Genomic DNA, 18130 nt, shown 5'->3' with positions numbered 1-18130 from the left:
GTAATCCTTTGCCACACAGACTCATTGTCCCACCATAAATGAAGAATAAGCTCCTTCCCAGAGTTCCTTAATTTCCGCAAAAGCTAAAAAACTCCCTGGCAACCTGGTCCCACTTTGCATCCATGCAGGGGGATTTGCACAGTCAATCCCCACCCCCACCCCATCCCCTGCACACAAAAAGGCCTCTATTTTTTCAGGGATTACATGGAGGACAGAGAAAAGAACAGCCAAAACACGTGATGCAGGGAGTAGTGTGAATAGCTGGGCTGAGGTTGGGCACTTAAATGAGTCTGTGACTAATTTACTGCATGAGTTTCCTTTCCTAAGGCTTTGAAGGAGTTGGTTGCACCCCACCCATGAAAATTATAATAATGCTACATATCCTTGAAATCCTCAGAGTGTCATTCACCCAAGGAACTCAAAAGCACTTTGACTTATTAGAGCAAAATAAAATAAAAGGACTACTCAGAGACATCCTTATTCCTAAATCCCATTGCCCCAAATCAAAGTTTTGGATAAGGCATTTTAAAGAATATCGCTGTATTTTAGACTTTTGATCAGTTTCCATACTAATGTGTTGGTTCTGGGCTCAGCAACTCCTGGCTTGCCTGGCTCATCCATGCAGGGGGTAGAAGGGCACAGCCGAAATACCTCTGTCCCAGCTTGGTGTCTAAAAGTTCACCATTATCTCTCCAGGCCTTTTTGCTGAGCACAGAAATCATGAGCAGAATAAGAAGCCCACTCTGGTTTCTTGTTCATCAATTTGATCACAGCCAATTCCTTCCTGTTTCCAAAGGTTCAGTGCAACTGGAGAGAATGGAGCCCTAAGAGGATTAGATGTCCAGTGAGGAGAGATGCTGAAAACAAATGGCAGGAGCTGAAGAGGGGAAAATAGTACAGGGAGTCAAAAATTTTTTTTAATTTATTTTTTTTATTTTTAAATTTTTATTGTTATTCAATTACAGTTGTCTGCATTTTCTCCCCATCCCTCCACCCCACCCCAGCCAAACCCACCTCCCTCCCCTGCCTCCACCCTCCCCCTTGATTTTGTCCATATGTCCTTTATAGTAGCTCCTGTAAATCCCTCTCCCCACAATCCCCTCCCCACTCCCCTCTGGCTATTGTTAGACTGTTCTGAACTTCAATGTCTCTGGTTATATTTTGTTTGCTTTTTTCTTTTGTTGATTATGTTCCAGTTAAAGGTGAGATCATATGGTATTTGAAGGCTGCAAGTTTTTGCACTTTATTTCATCTCTAATTCTAGTGGAAAATTAGAGAAAAGAAAATGCTGTTTTAACTCCAGTTCTAAAACTATACACAGTTACCAGAATCTGCTCTTCCTGCTCACAAATGTAACTAGGGAAAGCAGTTCAAAAACATGCCAGGCTTCAAAATTACCTTAAAATACAATTTTATTTGTAGGGACCATCAACTTTCAAATTGGCATTGTTAAGACCTGAAGTGAAATTAAACTGTAATAATATTGCATCAGAGTTGCAATTAGAATTAGAATCAGTTAAACAAAGACTGCTTATACCTGGAATTAGTGGTCATTCCATGACATCTTCTAGCTCAGAAATAAATTCTAAGATGATTTATCATTTACTAAAGAAAAATAACTTTGGAAGCTAAAGATGATCGAATTTGCATTGTGATATTTATAACATGTAGTCATCAAGAAGAATACCTTCTATTCTTCACATATGTAAACACTCTTATCTGTCATTTTTGTGACTATACTTTTGATCAAAATGAAACTTTCAACAGTGCAATAGAAACAGTGCACAGTATTACTTTTTAAGTAGGAGACTTGAATAAAACTTAACAACGTGGTGGAACTTCACAAACACGCCTAATCATTTCACTTATTTCAACCCTATCCTTAGTTTAAATGTGGATTCTGGAAATCAGAGCATGAACCTAGAGTCCTGGTCACGTGAAAAACAGGGTTCGAACCCTCCACCCCACCCCCGCCGGCTCTCAGATGGCTCAGTTCTCCTGACAGCAGCCTGCATCTGGAAAACATTAAATAGCCTCATCCTTTATGTGGATCCATTATGTTCTCTCAGATTCATTATCAATTATCAACTGATGGTGAAGAATGTTTTAAATCAAAATGAAGAGGAAATAATTAACGATGAAGAAAGGGATCTAAAATGAAAGCTGAGTTCTGGTGATGGTGACAAGGAGACAAGTGCTGTGTGTTTCCATAAATGCAATGGCTTTTAGAGGACTTTTTAAATCAGCAGAAGATAAGAAATTTGGCTCCTTTACATGTAAGAAGAAGCAAGGCCAAGGTCTATGCTATTGTATATCTTAAATGGTACTCAGAGAGTTTGTGGCATTGCCACAAAGCCAGGTTTTTGGCATATGGTTATCTACAAAGGGAAAACTTAAACAAGAACATGCTCTCTGAGAATGAGACCCTCCCCCAAAGCAGTATAGGCTCTCAAGGAAAATCCCACAGACATTGACCATAACATTCAACTTCCTTACAGACCATTGATTTAAGGGCTGAGACCCTGAAGTTCATAGAGGTCCTGCCCTTGGATCCACCCACCAACCTGGGATGGCTATGGACCTTCCATAAGATAATTATTCCTCCTGTAAATCCACATCTGGTTTCTGAAAGCCTTAGAGATTGGTACTCAGAGTGCATAGTCTTACTACATAGGGTAGTTAGACTGATTTCTATCCTGAGAGGGCTGCCCCTGCCCCAACATCAGCCTGCAGAAACAGAAGGTACATTAATCAGAAGATGCTAGCCCTGAGATTTCAGACCTTCTACCTGCAGTTAACAGACAGGTGTGTGCAAAATTACATGTGGGACCTGGGGGTGGGGAGAGGGGGCCAGTATGTTCCCTTCTTCCACTGCTCAGGAAGGCAAGACAAAAATGCTTCCACCTTTCATGCCAAGGGGGTAGGTGGGGGGAGAGAGAGAGAAACAGAAGAGAGAGAGAGCTCGTTTGTGAGAGCCCTGAACTCATTATCAGGAGGTCTTTCTTCTTCAGCCAGCTTCAGAGAACCATCTGTTGATGTGGCCAGGAAATGCTGGCTGGGAGCTGACAAAGGAGTCCAGAAGTGCTGGCTGTCTGGCACCTGTGTAAATGTCTGTCACAGCTAGAATGACCGACCCCATAATCACCCCCGACCTTGTTCAGGCAAAAGTTCCTCATCAACCTGAGCCTGATTTTAGCCATATGTCTGCTTCTCCCCTTCCCTGGGAGGAATCCAGTTGAATCCCCCAGCTCAATGTAGCCCCACAGTCCCATTGTGGGAGATTCTCCTTCTCGTCTGAGGTCAGGGGTGGGGGGAACACCCCATTCAGTCCTGACATCAAGCACTTTACTTGAAAATACCCCAGCTGGGTGCTTTCTTCTGACTCCTCAGCACTTTCAGCCAGGATGCTCAGGAGCCTGGAATCCATTGTTTGTAAAGTAAATTCAGAGCCCAGGTTTAAACATTCAGAGGAAAGGAGAAGTTTTTCAAGCATATTTGAACTGGGGTGGGGGTGGTTCTCAAATACTCCCTTTTCAACATTCCCACCTGTTCTCCGTCCCTTCTTCTGCTCTCTCAGTCAAGGGTGATGTGATGTGTCATTTTCACGCATTTGAGGAGGAACTCTAATGTGCTGAACTGATACAAGAAAACACTTTCACTAAGTTAATCAATGTGTGTGTGTGTGTATGTATATATATATATATATATATTCACAAAAAAACACATAATAGTGTCATCTGTCCAGTTTTAGCTTAGTTAAAACTCTGTTTTATAGATAACATAACCTATATTGGGAGAAAGTGTAGTCTACAATGCAGATTGACCTTTAGAGTTTAAAGTCCGATAATGCTATTTAAATAAGTACACAAAGAAATAAATTTGAAAAGTAAAAAATCACCCCTACAAGCACACACTGTAAATATCAATAACAATAAAGAAAATATGAATTTAAGCAACTCTAAGATATTGTTATGATCATTATAAACCTAACTAAAAATCATCTAAGAACAATAAAACCTAGTATCATTAGGATTTAAGTAAACCATTCAATTTTGCCATGTTAATTCTTTCAACATTTCTGATGTTCTGTATATTAACAATAAGCTCACCATTCAGACTTAACCTTTATCATTCCAAGTAACACATCCCCCACAGAAATAACCTAAGAAAAAATTAAATGAAAGGAAAAGTTAAAGGAAAATTAAAACAAACTCAAACACTATCCAAACTGAATGATGGTAATGTCTTAGTGCTTTCAAAGGAATGAGAGAGTGAAGGTTCAAGCAGGAGGACATAGTTATATGATGGTGTGTCCAGGTGAAATAATGAACTGAAGCAGGGGAGATGTCTATTTGCCAAAGAAATTGTGTCTACCCCACCAGCCCCTCAGGCTGTTGGAAATAATGTCTACCCTTTCAGTGCCCAAGGTTAGAAGGACACACTGCCCAGGAGGAAAGTCTAGTCAGCACCAGGCAGGGGTTAAGGGCATGGACTTTGGTGTCAGCACCTAGGTTCCACTTGCTGGCTATGTGATTGTGGGAAATTACATTTGTGTTTCAGTTTTTCTCATCTATAAAATAGCAAGAATAATAGTGCTTACCTCCTAGTGTTTTATGAGTATTAAGTATTTGTGAAACTCCTAAAAAATTCCAAGCTTGTATTATGTTAAGTAATGTTCATGTAATACTCAAGTAATATTAAGGTAAATAAGATGGAGTCTTCCAAGCCTCCCCTCACTGGCCAGGAGCTGTGAGTAGCCTCTAGGAGCTGAAAAGGGTTGCCAGGCAACAGCTAGCCTCAAAGCAAAGCCCTCAGTTCTACAATTGCAAGGAACTGGATTCCACCATCAAATTAATGAGCTTGGAAGACAACCCTGAGCTCCAAGTGAGAACCATAGTGCAACAGCTACCCTGACCGCAGATTTGTGAGACCCTGAGCAGAGGGATCAATAAAGCCATGCCCCAAGTGCTGGTCTACAGAAGTGTAAACTAACAAATGGGTTTAATTCATTGTTAGTCATGATTTGTTACACAGCAATAGATTACTCATGCAAGAGGGGAAAAGTCCTCAGCCTTATAAATAGTTTCCTCCAGTGTGAAAGTAGACAGCTCTCATGACTGAAGTTGCTCCATGATGAGATGCATGTTTAACTGTTTCCTTTCTTGGAAAGAAAATTTACCAGCATGAAAGCACAAAGAGTTTGGATGATTCAAGTTCCCCAGTAATAGGGAGATTTTGCAAATTACACATTAATTCCTATTTTTCATTCCAATGAAATATGAGAAAAGGGAAACACAAGAAAACCCAGCAAAACTAATCAGCAATAGGAGGACCATTCTGTAACTCAAGTCCATTGGGTGAAAGTTTCTACACAAACATTTAAGATGATTGTATGTAAATTGTTATAGGAATGAAGAACAAATAACTAGTGAATTCTCTTTTATTTTACTTCTTACTTTTATCAACGACCAATCATCTATTTTTCCTTACTGCAATCTGTCTACATATTACATGAGAATTTTGCTTCCTTAATTAATGGTATTTCACATGCATACACTATTCCATATCTCATTACAACCCATTGAGGGATGACTAAAGAACATGGATTTTGGTCATAAAACGTGGATTCAAGGATGGGACTGCTTCTTTACAGTTGTGATCTTTTAAGCCAGGAACTTAACAGCTCTGAGTTCCTTTTGTCTGAGTAGCAAGTGGGAGCCTCAGTAATACCTTCTGAGTCATGAGAGTCAAGTCAATGTGGACTTAATGTATCTCCTGCCTTGTGAACTGATAAGAGGTCTGCAAAGTTTGATTTTAACTCTCCTTTCTCTAAGAAGCTTGCAAATACACTCAAAGAGGACCAGAATAATGTTAGTCAAACTATTGTGGCTTCTCTGGAGTCAACAGGCCTACCAGCAGCTTCACAAGCATACATGTTAACTCAAAGAATGAGAAGAGTAATTGGCAAGTTGCACTAAGAGCTGGGGCTTCAGTTTCTGGGCTTGGGCCCTGGGGATGTAGGAGACATCACAGTGCTGAAAGCCAACTGAGTGCTGCTGTGTGGCACCCTCTGGACACAGGGTGGGAACCCACACTCCTTAGCAGTACAGAAATTCAACTCCACCATCCTTGGCCAACATAAAATCTCCTAGCCCCCTGAGGCATTTTCCTCTCATCCCCAGAGGGTCTGTAAGGTGAAGAATAAAATCCTTATGATTCTGGATGATAATAACAGCTAGAACTGTGAGTGTCAATATTTTCCCCTTGGTGACTAGGCCCTTCCCTGGTTGACAACATCCAGCAATTACTTTCACATATGCCATGTCTCATCACTGGCAGGGATCTGTACCATTCCCAGCCTGATGCATCAGCTCTCACTCTGCCCTTCCCACTCAACAGAATGGGGGTACACATCCCCAACAGTATCTAGGGGTAACAATGATGCCAATATACTTACTTTAAAAAGTAGATAACTTATAAAGTTTGATGAAATCCAGCTCTGGAATCAGATTCCAAAGTTTCAATTCCCAGCTTCCCAGCTTCTTACTACTTGTGTTGGGCAAACTATTCATCCTCTTCATGTCTCAGTTTCCTCTGCAGTAAGTGAATGTTGGGAACTGCTCTGCTTGATTTCAGAAGCTGTAATCTCCCATGGCTAAGGCTGAGCAAAAAGACCTTGGGACCAGAAGCCACTAAAGGAGACAAAGCTTATCATCTAGGCAGGGGCACAGCCTCTGCCCCCTTTACTTCACCCTGGTTGTCCCTGGGAAGATGAATGGTTAGCCAATGATGGGTAAGATTCCTCAAGTGAGGGACAGACTAAGACAGGCATGATCATGAAGGGGCTATAAAGGAAGGGCTTAGAGTACTATAGAAGAGGGGTGATGGACCTTCATTGCTCAGCTTTGTTATAGCCTGAGTCATTCTATCTGTAAAGAGTCTCCTAATCTCTTGGCTGCCCACATCCCCCACCTAATTTTAAGCCTAAAGGAATGCCAGAGGTGGGTGTGGCTGTATGCTAGAATGGGTGGTTTCTGGGGGCAAACAGGCCTAAGAAAGAATGCATAAAACCCTGTGAGACCTGCTTTGCTAAGAATACCCTCAATTTAAATGATAAGCATCCCAGCATAAAATGAGGTTTTTTTTCCCAAAGTTTTATTGCCCTTTGGCATCACTCTATCTGACCCTGACTCAGAATAAGCTCTCATAGTTCTTTGAATGTTATCTATTCCTTGATCATTACTGCCTGACAATGGTTGATGAGCTTTACATATATGACCTGTATTCCTATGCGAATTAAGGCAAATAAAAACCCATCGAGGAACAGGCTCAAGGCCCTTCTCCTCTGAGAGTTTGGCTACCTTTTCTCTCCAAGCAGATCATGTCTTGGTAGACTTATTCTCATCTGAGGCAGCATGGGGGAGCTCTGCAAGTAGAGCCCCCCCACCTCTGCCACAAGTGGAGAAAATAATGGCCTCATAGAGTTGCTAGGAATGTTAATAAGGACAAAAATATAAAGTGCTCACTGGTCTGGAGCACAGTAAGTACTTAATTAATATCACCAACCATTAGGAGCAGAAATAAAATGAACAAAGTAGTTTTGACCCACCAGTGCATCACTGAGCTGTGGTTACATGGCTGTTCTAAGGATCACCTGCAAAGTGGAGCAAAACCTCTTTCCTAATGGGACATTTCAGTCTACCCTCATCTAAGAGCCCTTGGACAAAACTTTTTCAGCCACTCATCTCTCTTGTCTATGTGTGCATCCAAGAACTATACAAGGTCTGAGCTCAGAAAGGGATTAAAGGCCAAGGGCAACCCTTTGGCCTCCCAGTGGAGATTATGAAGCCTAGAACAGAGGACAGGAGTACTGCTTGTCTCAGTTCTTTATTTGTTACTTACATTAAACAAGCAGCTGGAGGAGACCAAGAAGGATCTGGGTGTCTCTTTTAACAAGGGCAAGGAGAAACCAGATTTCCCAGTTAGTGAACCCTTCCTAGTTAATGGAAGCCTTCGTCCACTTGTTCACTCCTCATTCTTTATCATATTTTATTTTCCATTACAGTTGACATCCAATATCATATATTTCAGGTGTACACTTCAGTGACTAGACATATAACTTACTAAGTGATCATCCCAATAAATCTCACACCCATCTGACACCATACATAATTATTAGAATATTATTGACTGTATTCCTATGCTGTACTTGACATACCCATGATTATTCCATGACTACAAATATGTACTTCCTAATCCCTTCACCTGTTTCACCTATCCCTCCAACCCCTCCTGATCTGGCAACCATGAAAATGGTCTCTGTATCTATGGACCTGCTTCTGTTTTGCTTGTTCATTTATTTTGTTTCTTAGATTCAGTTGTCGATAGATATTTATTTATTACCATTTTATTATTTACATTTTTGATTTTCTTCTTCTTCTTCTTAAAGAAGACCCTTTAACATTTCATGTAGTAGTGGTTTGGTGGTGATGAACTCCTTTAGTGTTTTCTTGTCTGGAAAACTATCTGTCCTTTGATTCTAAATGATAACTTTGCTGGGTTAGTAATCTGGGTTGTAGGTCCTTGCTTTTCATTACTTTGACTATTTCTTCCCAATCCCCTCTGGTTTACAAAGTTCCTTTGAAAAATCAGCTGAGTGCCTTACAGGAGCTCCCTTGTAAGTAACTAACTGTTTTTTTCTTGCTGCTTTTAAGATTCTCTACTTGTCTTTAACCTTTGGCATTTTAATTATGATGTGTCTAGGTATGGTCCTCTTTGGGACTCTCTGTGCTTCCTGGACTTGTATGTGCATTTTCTCCACCATGTTAGGGAAGTTTTCTGTCATTTTTTAAATACTCACCCAAGGGTATGTTTATTGATTTTCAGAGAGGGAAGAAGAGAGAGAGAGAGAAAAAAAAAACATCAATATGAGAGAAACACCAATTAGTTGCACACTGGAGATTGAATCCACAACCTAGGTACATGCCTTGACTAGGGATCGAACCTACATTTTGGTGTATGGGACAGTGATGCAATCAAGTTAGCCACCTAACCAGGTCCTAATATTTCAAATAGGTTTTTAACTTCTTGCTCACTCTCCCTTCTCCTTCAGGCACCCTTGTGATGTGAATGTTAGTATGCTTGGAACTGTCCCAGAGGCTCCTTACACTACCCCCATGTTTTTGGATTATTTTTTCTTTTTGTTATTCTGACTGGGGTTGCTTTTTTTTTTTTTTTCCTTATATTCCAAACCACTGATTTGATTCTCAGCTTCATCTACTCTACTGTTGATTTCTTGTAAATTATTTTTTATTTTAGTAAGTGTATCCTTTATTTATGACTGGTCCTTTTTTTAAAAAAATATATTTATTGATTATGCTATTACAGTTGTCCAATTTCCCCCCACACACACTCCACTCCATCCTGCCCACCCCCTCCCTCCCACATTCCCCCCCTATAGTTCATGTCCATGGGTCATACTTATAAGTTCTTTGGCTTCTACATTTCCTACACTATTCTTACCCTCCCCCTGTCTATTTTCCACCTATCATCTATTCTACTTATTCTCTGTACCTTTCCCCCCCTCCCCCTCCCACTCCCCTATTGACAACCCTCCATGTGATCTCCATCTCTATGGTTCTGTTCCTGTTCTAGTTGTTTGCCTAGTTTGCTCTTGTTTTTGTTTTAGGTGTGGTCATTAATAACTGTGAGTTTGCTGTCATTTTTACTGTTCCCATTTTTGATCTTCTTTTTCTTAGGTAAGTCCCTTTAACATTTCATATAATAAGGGCTTGGTGATGATGAACTTCTTTAACTTGACCTTATCTGAGAAGCACTTTATCTGCCCTTCCATTCTAAATGATAGCTTTGCTGGATACAGTAATCTTGGATGTAGGCCCTTGCCTTTTATGACTTGGAATACTTCTTGCCAGCCCCCTCTTGCCTATAAGGTCTCTTTTGAGAAATCAGCTGACAGTCTTATGGGAAGTCCTTTGTAGGTAACTGTCTCCTTTTCTCTTGCTGCTTCTAAGATTCTCTCCTTCTCTTTAATCTTGGGTAATGTAATTATGATGTGCCTTGGTGTGTTCCTCCTTGGGTCCAGCTTCTTTGGGACTCTCTGAGCTTCCTGGACTTCCTGGAAGTCTATTTCCTTTGCCAGATTAGGGAAGTTCTCCTTCATTATTTGTTCAAATAAGTTTTCAATTTTTTGTTGTTCCTCTTCTCCTTCTGGCACCCCTATAATTCAGATGTTGGAACATTTCAAGATGTCCTGGAGGTTCCTAAGCCTCTCCTCATTTTTCCAAATTTTTGTTTCTTCATTCTCTTCTGGTTGGATGTTTCTTTCTTCCTTCTGGTCCACACCATTGATTTGAGTCCCAGTTTCCTTCGCATCACTATTGGTTCCCTGTACGTTTTCCTTTGTTTCTCTTAGCATAGCCTTTGTTTTTCCATCTAGTTTTCGAACAAATTCAACCAATTCTGTGAGCGTCTTAATAACCAGTGTTTTGAACTGTGCATTTGATAGGTTGGCTATCTCTTCCTCGCTTAGTTGTATTTTTTCTGGAGCTTTGAAGTGTTCTGTCATTTGGGCCATTTTTTTTTTTTTTGTCTTGGTGCGTCTGTTACTTAAAGGGGTGGAGCCTTAGGTGTTCCCCAGGGCTGGGTAATGCTGGTCGCAGCGCTGTGACGCTCTACGTGGGGGAGGGGCCGAAAGGGAGCAATGGTGCCTGCTCCACTCTCCACCGGATTTTAATATTTCACTCTGCTACCCACAATCAAACTTGGCCCCTCTGGTGGTGGTTCCCGAGTGGGTGGGCTTTTGCTCGCCCTAGGCCCCTGTGGGTCTCTCCAATGACCTCTCCTGTGAGGCTGGGAGTCTCTCCTGCTGCCGCCCCAACCCCCATGGGCGTTCTCAATAAGAGCCTTGAGGCTTTATTTCCCCCGCGCTGGAGCCCTGGGTTATGTGGTCTGCTTCACTCCCCGCTGTTTGTCCAGTTTATCTATGTGCGAGTGTGGGGCCGCTGGGTGCTACCTGCCTCTCTGCCTGCCCCGTTCTCCACCACTCTGAGTCCGGCCCTCTTGGTTTATCTGTGCGCAAATGTGGGGCCGTGGGGTCTGCTAGTGGTTGGACTGCCTGCCCCGTTTGTCTCACACCCTGCCAGTCTCGGTCCCACCACGGCCACTCGAGTCCTCTCTGCCCTGGTGCCCGTCTCCACCCCTCCTACCAGTCTGGATGAATGGTTATTTTTTATTTCCTTGGTGTCGGACTTCCTTGCCGTTCGATTTTCTGTCAGTTCTGGTTGTGCAAGGAGGCGCAGTGTGTCTACCTACGCCGCCATCTTGGTTCTCTGACTGGTCCTTTTTTATGCTGTTTAGGTTCTCACTAAGTTCACTGAGCATCCTTATAACCAGTGTTTTACACTCTGCATCTAGTAGATTGCTTGTCTCTATTTTGTTTAGTTCTTTTTCTTGTTCTGTTCTTTCATCTGGGACATGTTTCTTTGTCTCCTCATTTTTGCAGCCTCCCTGCAAAAATGTGTTTGTTTGTATGTATTAAGTAGAGCTGCTACATCTCTCAGGCTTGGTAGTGTGGCCTCATTAGTAAGTGTTCTGTAGGGTCTAGTGGCACGGCCTTTCCACTCACCCAAGCTGGGCACTTGAGGTATGTTTCACCTTCTGTTTGGGCTGTCTATACCCTTCTGTTGTAGTTGAGCTTTGATTGCTGTTGCACATCAGAGAGAGGGATTTACCTATAGGCCAATCAACTGCAAGTACTGGCTACAACCACCACTGACCAATAACTATGGAAGATCAGCTGTGCATGGGCCCACCCCACAAAGCAGGACTTACTTCAGCAGGGCTCTGATGCCTGCTGAGCAAGCCCCTTGAGTGTGTCCCTTGTGGAGGTGGTTGAGTGGTGGTGTTTCAATGAAGTTTGTCTAAAGCTGTTCACTGGGTGTTCTGGCACAGGGGCCTCCTGAGACGCACAGACCGAGGTCAGTCACCAGCTGTGTTCTTCCCAGGGCCACTGGGCATGAGCTACAAAGCGATCTGCAGGTGGTTGCTTCCTGTACTGGGCTTGCAGGTGCCTAGGCAAGGCCAAGCTGCTAACCAAGGCCTGCTGTTGCTAGTGTCAAACCTGGGCCACTAGGGAGAAGTATGGGGCTTGCTGAGGCATGATGCTGCTGATTTGAGAGATTTTAGGAAAATCTGAGACATGAATCAAAACAGGTCATTCATATAGAAAAGCCACTGGAAACAGTTTGGGTAGACCTTCAAATTGGTTGGGGTGGTCTCAGGGAATCAGAAGGGCAGGGAAAACAGTATAAGCAAGGTTGGTGGAGACTCAGATATGGTGCCTGCCTACTGGGTTTGTGGGAAAAAGCTCAGAAAAGGAACAATGGTCTCTATCAGCACTTCTGCCTGGAAGAAAGCTGCCCCACCAGTTCTTACCCTAATCCTGAACAATTCAGTTCTTCCGCATATGCCCCTGGTGACTTTTGAGCTGCTAAGGAGTTCAGAGGGAATGCATTTGAGTTAGTAGGTGAGCAGACCCTTTAAGAGGAACTACTTGGGACTCTGGAAGCTTCTGTCTCTCTCAGCATCAATCTCTGCTAGTTTTTCAAGCCAGAAGTTATGGAGACATTTCTTTTTTGCTAGCACTGCAACCTGGGGCTGGAGGACCTGGTGTTGGGCTGGGACCCCTCATTCCTCAGGGGTGACCACCACAGCCTCCTGATTTGATTTTTATTTACCACACATGGGTGTAGGACCAGCCCAACTGCATCTCTGCCCCTCCTACCAGTCTCAATGTGGCTTCTTTTTTAATTCTTTAGTTGTAGGACTTCCAATCAGCTAAATTTCAGGTTCTGAATGATGGTTGTTCTATAGTTTAGTTTGTGTTGTCCACTCCTCAGTCTTCACCAGCTGAAGACTGATCTTTCTATGGAACAGCAAATCTCCTTTCTGTGGTAGTCTTAATGGGATTACCTTCACAGCATTCCCAGTGATACTGCACATCTGTCACCATCTCTGCTCTCAGATGCTCTGAAAGGCCTACCTTCAGGTCATTCACAAAAGCAGCCTTTTTCCAGGGCAAGGCTGTACTGTGGCTCAGAATTCTCTTTAGGATGTCAGGATAATATTTGTGTGGAAGGGACTCTTTTACTGAGGGGAGAGCAGTTAAAGAATAGCTGTCATTCACTCTCTGAGCTTGTCCACACATTGGCTCATTTACTCCTCAGTATTACATGTTTAAGATGATAGTAACTTTCCATGGTCACATAGTAAGTGGCAGAGTAATGGGATATGAGGGCCAGCGTGTCACTAGCTTTTTTTTTTATAGCCATTGCTGGACAAGGCAAGAAAGGTGCTAGGATATATTCTTCACTATGTGTTAAGAACTTTATTGCATGCTTTTTAAAAAATTCAATCTTAAAACCATAAGAGGTAGAGTTTTTACTATGCACATGAACACAGAGGCACACACACAGTCCTTATATCCTTTCTCTGCTCTATTATTCTTATTATATTTATCACTAACTAGTATAATGTATATTTTACTTCGTTCTTTACTCATTCTTCCCTAATAGAATATTTTCTTCCCCCCCCCCACACTCAGGTTTTTCATACCTCAAACAAAAGCATGTAATATATTTATTATGTAATGTATTTATTGTTATAATGTAACATATTGATGCGTTAATGCTCATTAAGAACAAATACCTATTTCACAGATGAGAAAAGAAACACAGAGTAGTCATCTAACTTACCCCAGGTTGCAAAGCTAGTTAATCACAGACCTGGGATTTGACCTCTGGGCATCCTGACCTGGAACCCTATACTCTTTCCTTTCCCTGTTCTAATCATCAGAAAACACTTCTGTATACTGAGCTGAACCACTTTAATGGTATTTCTACTTATCACCCCAGTTACTATTTAGTGATAATAATGAATCTCATCCCTTTTCTCCTTAATAGCCTTTGACATTTGCCAATAGTTATTGCTCCCTCTCTTATGTGGCCAGGACCTCATAAAAAGCAGCTGTACCACCTCTTCCCTGGACATGGTTTAGTTTGTCCTTCTAAAAGTGTGATGCAGATCCCACCTCAGGGTGCACAGAAGTAAAAGAGCACCAAATGGTAGACCCAGTTGCTTGCACAGTGGTCTCTTTTCTATTCCTCCATTACTGCTCCTGTCCCATCAATCCCAACAGTGGCTCAGCCCAACTCTTTTCTATCTTGCCCATTGACATGGTGGATTCAAAACTGCAAGCTGTGTAATATGGCCTCTGCAAAGACATGAGCAAAAGGAAGAAAAACCACTGGCAGCCTGGCAATCCCATCTGTGAGGCAGAGAGTTTGCCAACTTCACGCAGCTCCTCTGAAAGCTGAAATCAAGACTGAGCAGGCCTGTGCCAGCGTCCTGTCCTGTGTTCAGACTTGGTGATATCACATTCCTCTCATAATTCCCCGTCCTTGTGCCTGCAAGGCATCAATGTGTGGGAGCAGCACCCTTGCCTAATGATCTTGGCTAAATCCAGTATCTCATTGGTGTGTGTGCCCCTGGGCTAACAGACGAGGTGGCTGTGAAAGTGGTCGTTGAAACTGAGCAAACAAGTATGAGATGGAAAACCTCTCAGTCAGGTGTCAACCCTGGTAAATCCCATGTCACATTTGTCTCATTAATTTATTTAAAAAGGCTGCAAAACACTTCCTTTGCCTTTATTTCAGGATGGCATTGTTAGATTTTGCTGGTGACAGGATCCCCACTTAAATTACCTGCCAAATCCAAAAGGGTGAAGTTGCCTGCACACAGCTTATGAAAGCACATGGTGTGCCTAAGTTCAGATCCTCCTACTGGTCCTGTTATGGTCACCCTTCTGGAGAGAATCATGCGCATATGTTTACAGTGCTGTGCCTCCTTCACCAAATCAAGAATGACTTAGTTTCCCTTCACTCACTAACAACTCTGGTTGGAGCAACGCTGAATGATATGGAGTGTCATATGCCAAAGGACTTTTCTTTCAATGCTATTTATCTTTTAGCCTTGCCTCTTTCAGAGGTTGCCCACATAACTGCATTAAGTTCTGGTCCTTAGAGATCTTTCATTAGAAATCTCAAGAACATTCTGCACACTGTCATGCCTAATGGAACTGTGGCTTGGTAGACATTAAAATACCCATTTTTCAAATAGGGGAAGTAAGTTCTTTGAAGCTAACAGTATTCAGAAGCAACTTGGAAATGGAACCAAAGCAATTATTTTAACTACAATGGCTGTTTTGATCGTGGGTGTTACCTGTGCAGCCTGTGTCAGCAGCTGTGCACACCAGAGTCATGAATGTCAGCCACTGAGCTTCCACATGGAGGCAGCTCTGCGCTACAGCTTGAGTGTCTCTTGTACCCTGGTTAAGCAGCTGTTATACTTGACATTCTCAAGTTTCCCCCAGAAGTACTGCTCTTCCTATACAAGGTAGCTTGCATTACCCTAAGGTCATGGGCTTTGGATTTTCCTTCCAAAATGGGACACTATGGAAGCTGCAGAGAAGAATCCAAATGATATCTGCAGAAGACAAGCAAAACTTCATCATTTGGCCAAGAAAGGAAAGTTTGGCTTCTAACTGCCTAGAGTTGAGAACAATTGCCTTCCCTGTTGCTTCAAGCGCTTTTTCCACTGCTAGTTGAGTGGCAATATGGGCTCTGGTTGGTCTCCCTGCTTCAACATGGCTTCTCCATAGTCCTTTCTCTACTCAGCAGCCAGAGTCATTTTCTTAATACCTATTTTCTCATATCCCTCCTTTGCTTCATCTCACTTTCAGAACTCGAGTCACACTCTTCTTCACCTGGATTTACAAAGTTGTACATGATGTGACCTGCCACATCTCCCACCACCCTGGGCTCCTCTTGCCCAGGAGGCCCCAGAACACAGGTCTTCTTTCCTTTTCTTTGAACTTTCCAAACCTATTCTCAGTTTAGAGCTTTAACTCACTATTTCCTTAGTTCTTGCCCTAGTTTAATTTGATCTATGCTAATATTGCAAGGGATTTGTGACAAGAATTTGCAAATATTAGCTTTGTGCAGTGGCAGTATCATAGCCAATGTGGTTTATCTGAAGCGTGATTATTGCTAATTGAAAACTTTTCCCAATTTACAAATATTAATTTATATTTCCTGATCTTCATGTAGTTGCTCTTCTTGCCTTTCATATCTCAGCTTGTAGGTTACCCATCAGAGAGGCCTTTCTTGACCATCCACACAAAACAACCTCATCACAACACCCTGTTTTCATTTTTTGCCTTGCCTTTGCTACTTTGTGTTTTTTTCCTTTGTTTACTATTGTTTCTCTCCCAGTGGAATGTATGCTCCATGAAAACAGGCCAATTGTGTTCTTAGTGTTTAAGACAGTCCTGAGGACATAAACTCAGTCACTCCTTTGAAGAACGAGTGAATATAGAGAATACTATGCATATCTCCCCCTAGTTTTTAGTGCACATACCACTCTCAACATAGGCATAATTATTTATTCAAAACTTGTAAGAATGTGATGTTCCCTTGGTCACATATGGGAACTAACTTTCAAATACAAGTGCATAATATAAATGACCATTTGAACACCCAAATGAAAATTATGTCCCAAGGACCATGTTTTTGCTTTCAGGTCTTTTTTTCTTTCTTTTTTTTTTAAGATTTTATTTATCTCTAGACAGAGGGGAAGGGAGAGAGAAACATCAATGTGTGGTCACCTCTTGTACACCCCATACTGGGGAGCTGGCCCACAACCAGGCCACGCATGTGCCCTGACTGGGAATCGAACCAGTAACTTTTTAGTTCATAGGCCTGCATTCAATCCATTGAGCCACACCAGCCAGGGCTGCCTTCAAATCTTAAACAAACATTCTATTCCTTAGGGTCTCCTACTGGATACACAATTTCTTTGACATTTAAAAAACAAAACATATTTCCATGACAAAAATATATTCCATTCCATATGTAACTCATCTTTGGGGACTTAAACATATTTTGGTCTGAAATATATTGACACTTAAGGAACAGGTAATTTTCAGGTCTTAAAGTATTATTGAATACATAATAAGAATTATAAGGAAACTTGGGATTGTCTATCAAGCTCAGGAATTTTTTAAACTCTTTTTTGTTAATCAAGACTCACAGTAAGAATTGCACTTTATATCATAACTTGATATTCACACATATATATGTATGTCAAAATCAATGATCAATCTGTATTTTTTAAAAATTTTTATTTTTTTATTCTTAGAGAGAAGGGAAGGGAGGGAGAAAGAGAGGGAGAGAAACATCAATGTGTGGTTGCCTCTCATGTACCCCCTACTGGGGACCCAGCCTGCAACTCGGGCATGTGCCCTGACTGGGAATCGAACCAGCAACCCTTTGGTTTGCAGGCTGGCACTCAATCCACTGAGCTATACCAGCCAGGGAACCTGTAGCCTTACTCCACATAATATCCTCCTATATTTTTGTTCTGTTCTGTTCTATTCTATTACATTCTTCAAAAGGCTAGCCCTAACTCACTAAGTTGATTTCAAAACTCACTAATGGTATATAGCCTACAGTTTGAAAACACTGATTCTACTACTTATTCCAGTACTACTGCCTTTTCTTGCAAAGAGGAAGCACAGACCAGAAGTTGTGAATTGCTCAAGGTTCAATAGCTAGTAGAGAACCAAGATAGAGCCCAGCATCTGATTTACAATTTCTATCAGAACACCTGCTTCATCTCTGCAGTGTGACTCTCTCATCACCATGGAAGAAATTCCATTAGTTAAAGCATCAATTCCCAAGCTTTTTCATCTCATGACACACATAAACTAATTACTAAAATTCTGTGGCACACCAAAAATATATTTTTTGACAACTTGACACCAGACAGATATTGTTGTATTGGCTGTTGTCATTTTTTAATGTTACAATTTTAAGAAAAAGAGGTCAGTACCTCTGACTAAATAGTCAGGTACTGTGTGTTTTAAAAATTCTTATGGCACACCAGTGTGCCACTGCACACCAGTTGAAAATCTCTGAGGTAAAGTGTTGGCTTTCGGAGTCTATGAAATTTAAGCAGCACTCAACAATTAGCAGTTCGTAGACAAGGTCAAGTT

At 41.8% G+C, this 18130-nt stretch overlaps 1 pseudogene; it reads left to right on the top strand.

Moving 5' to 3' along the window:
* The first annotated feature begins 16067 nt into the window (after positions 1 to 16067).
* On the top strand, positions 16068 to 16185 carry LOC112323067 (U4 spliceosomal RNA; annotated as a pseudogene).
* Positions 16186 to 18130: the final 1945 nt, after the last annotated feature.

This window comes from Desmodus rotundus, chromosome 10 (genome assembly GCF_022682495.2).
Source record: "Desmodus rotundus isolate HL8 chromosome 10, HLdesRot8A.1, whole genome shotgun sequence".
In the NCBI taxonomy this organism is placed as follows: domain Eukaryota; kingdom Metazoa; phylum Chordata; class Mammalia; order Chiroptera; family Phyllostomidae; genus Desmodus; species Desmodus rotundus.
The sequence above is the reverse complement of the archived record's forward strand: the minus strand, read 5'-3'. Positions and strand labels throughout refer to the sequence as shown.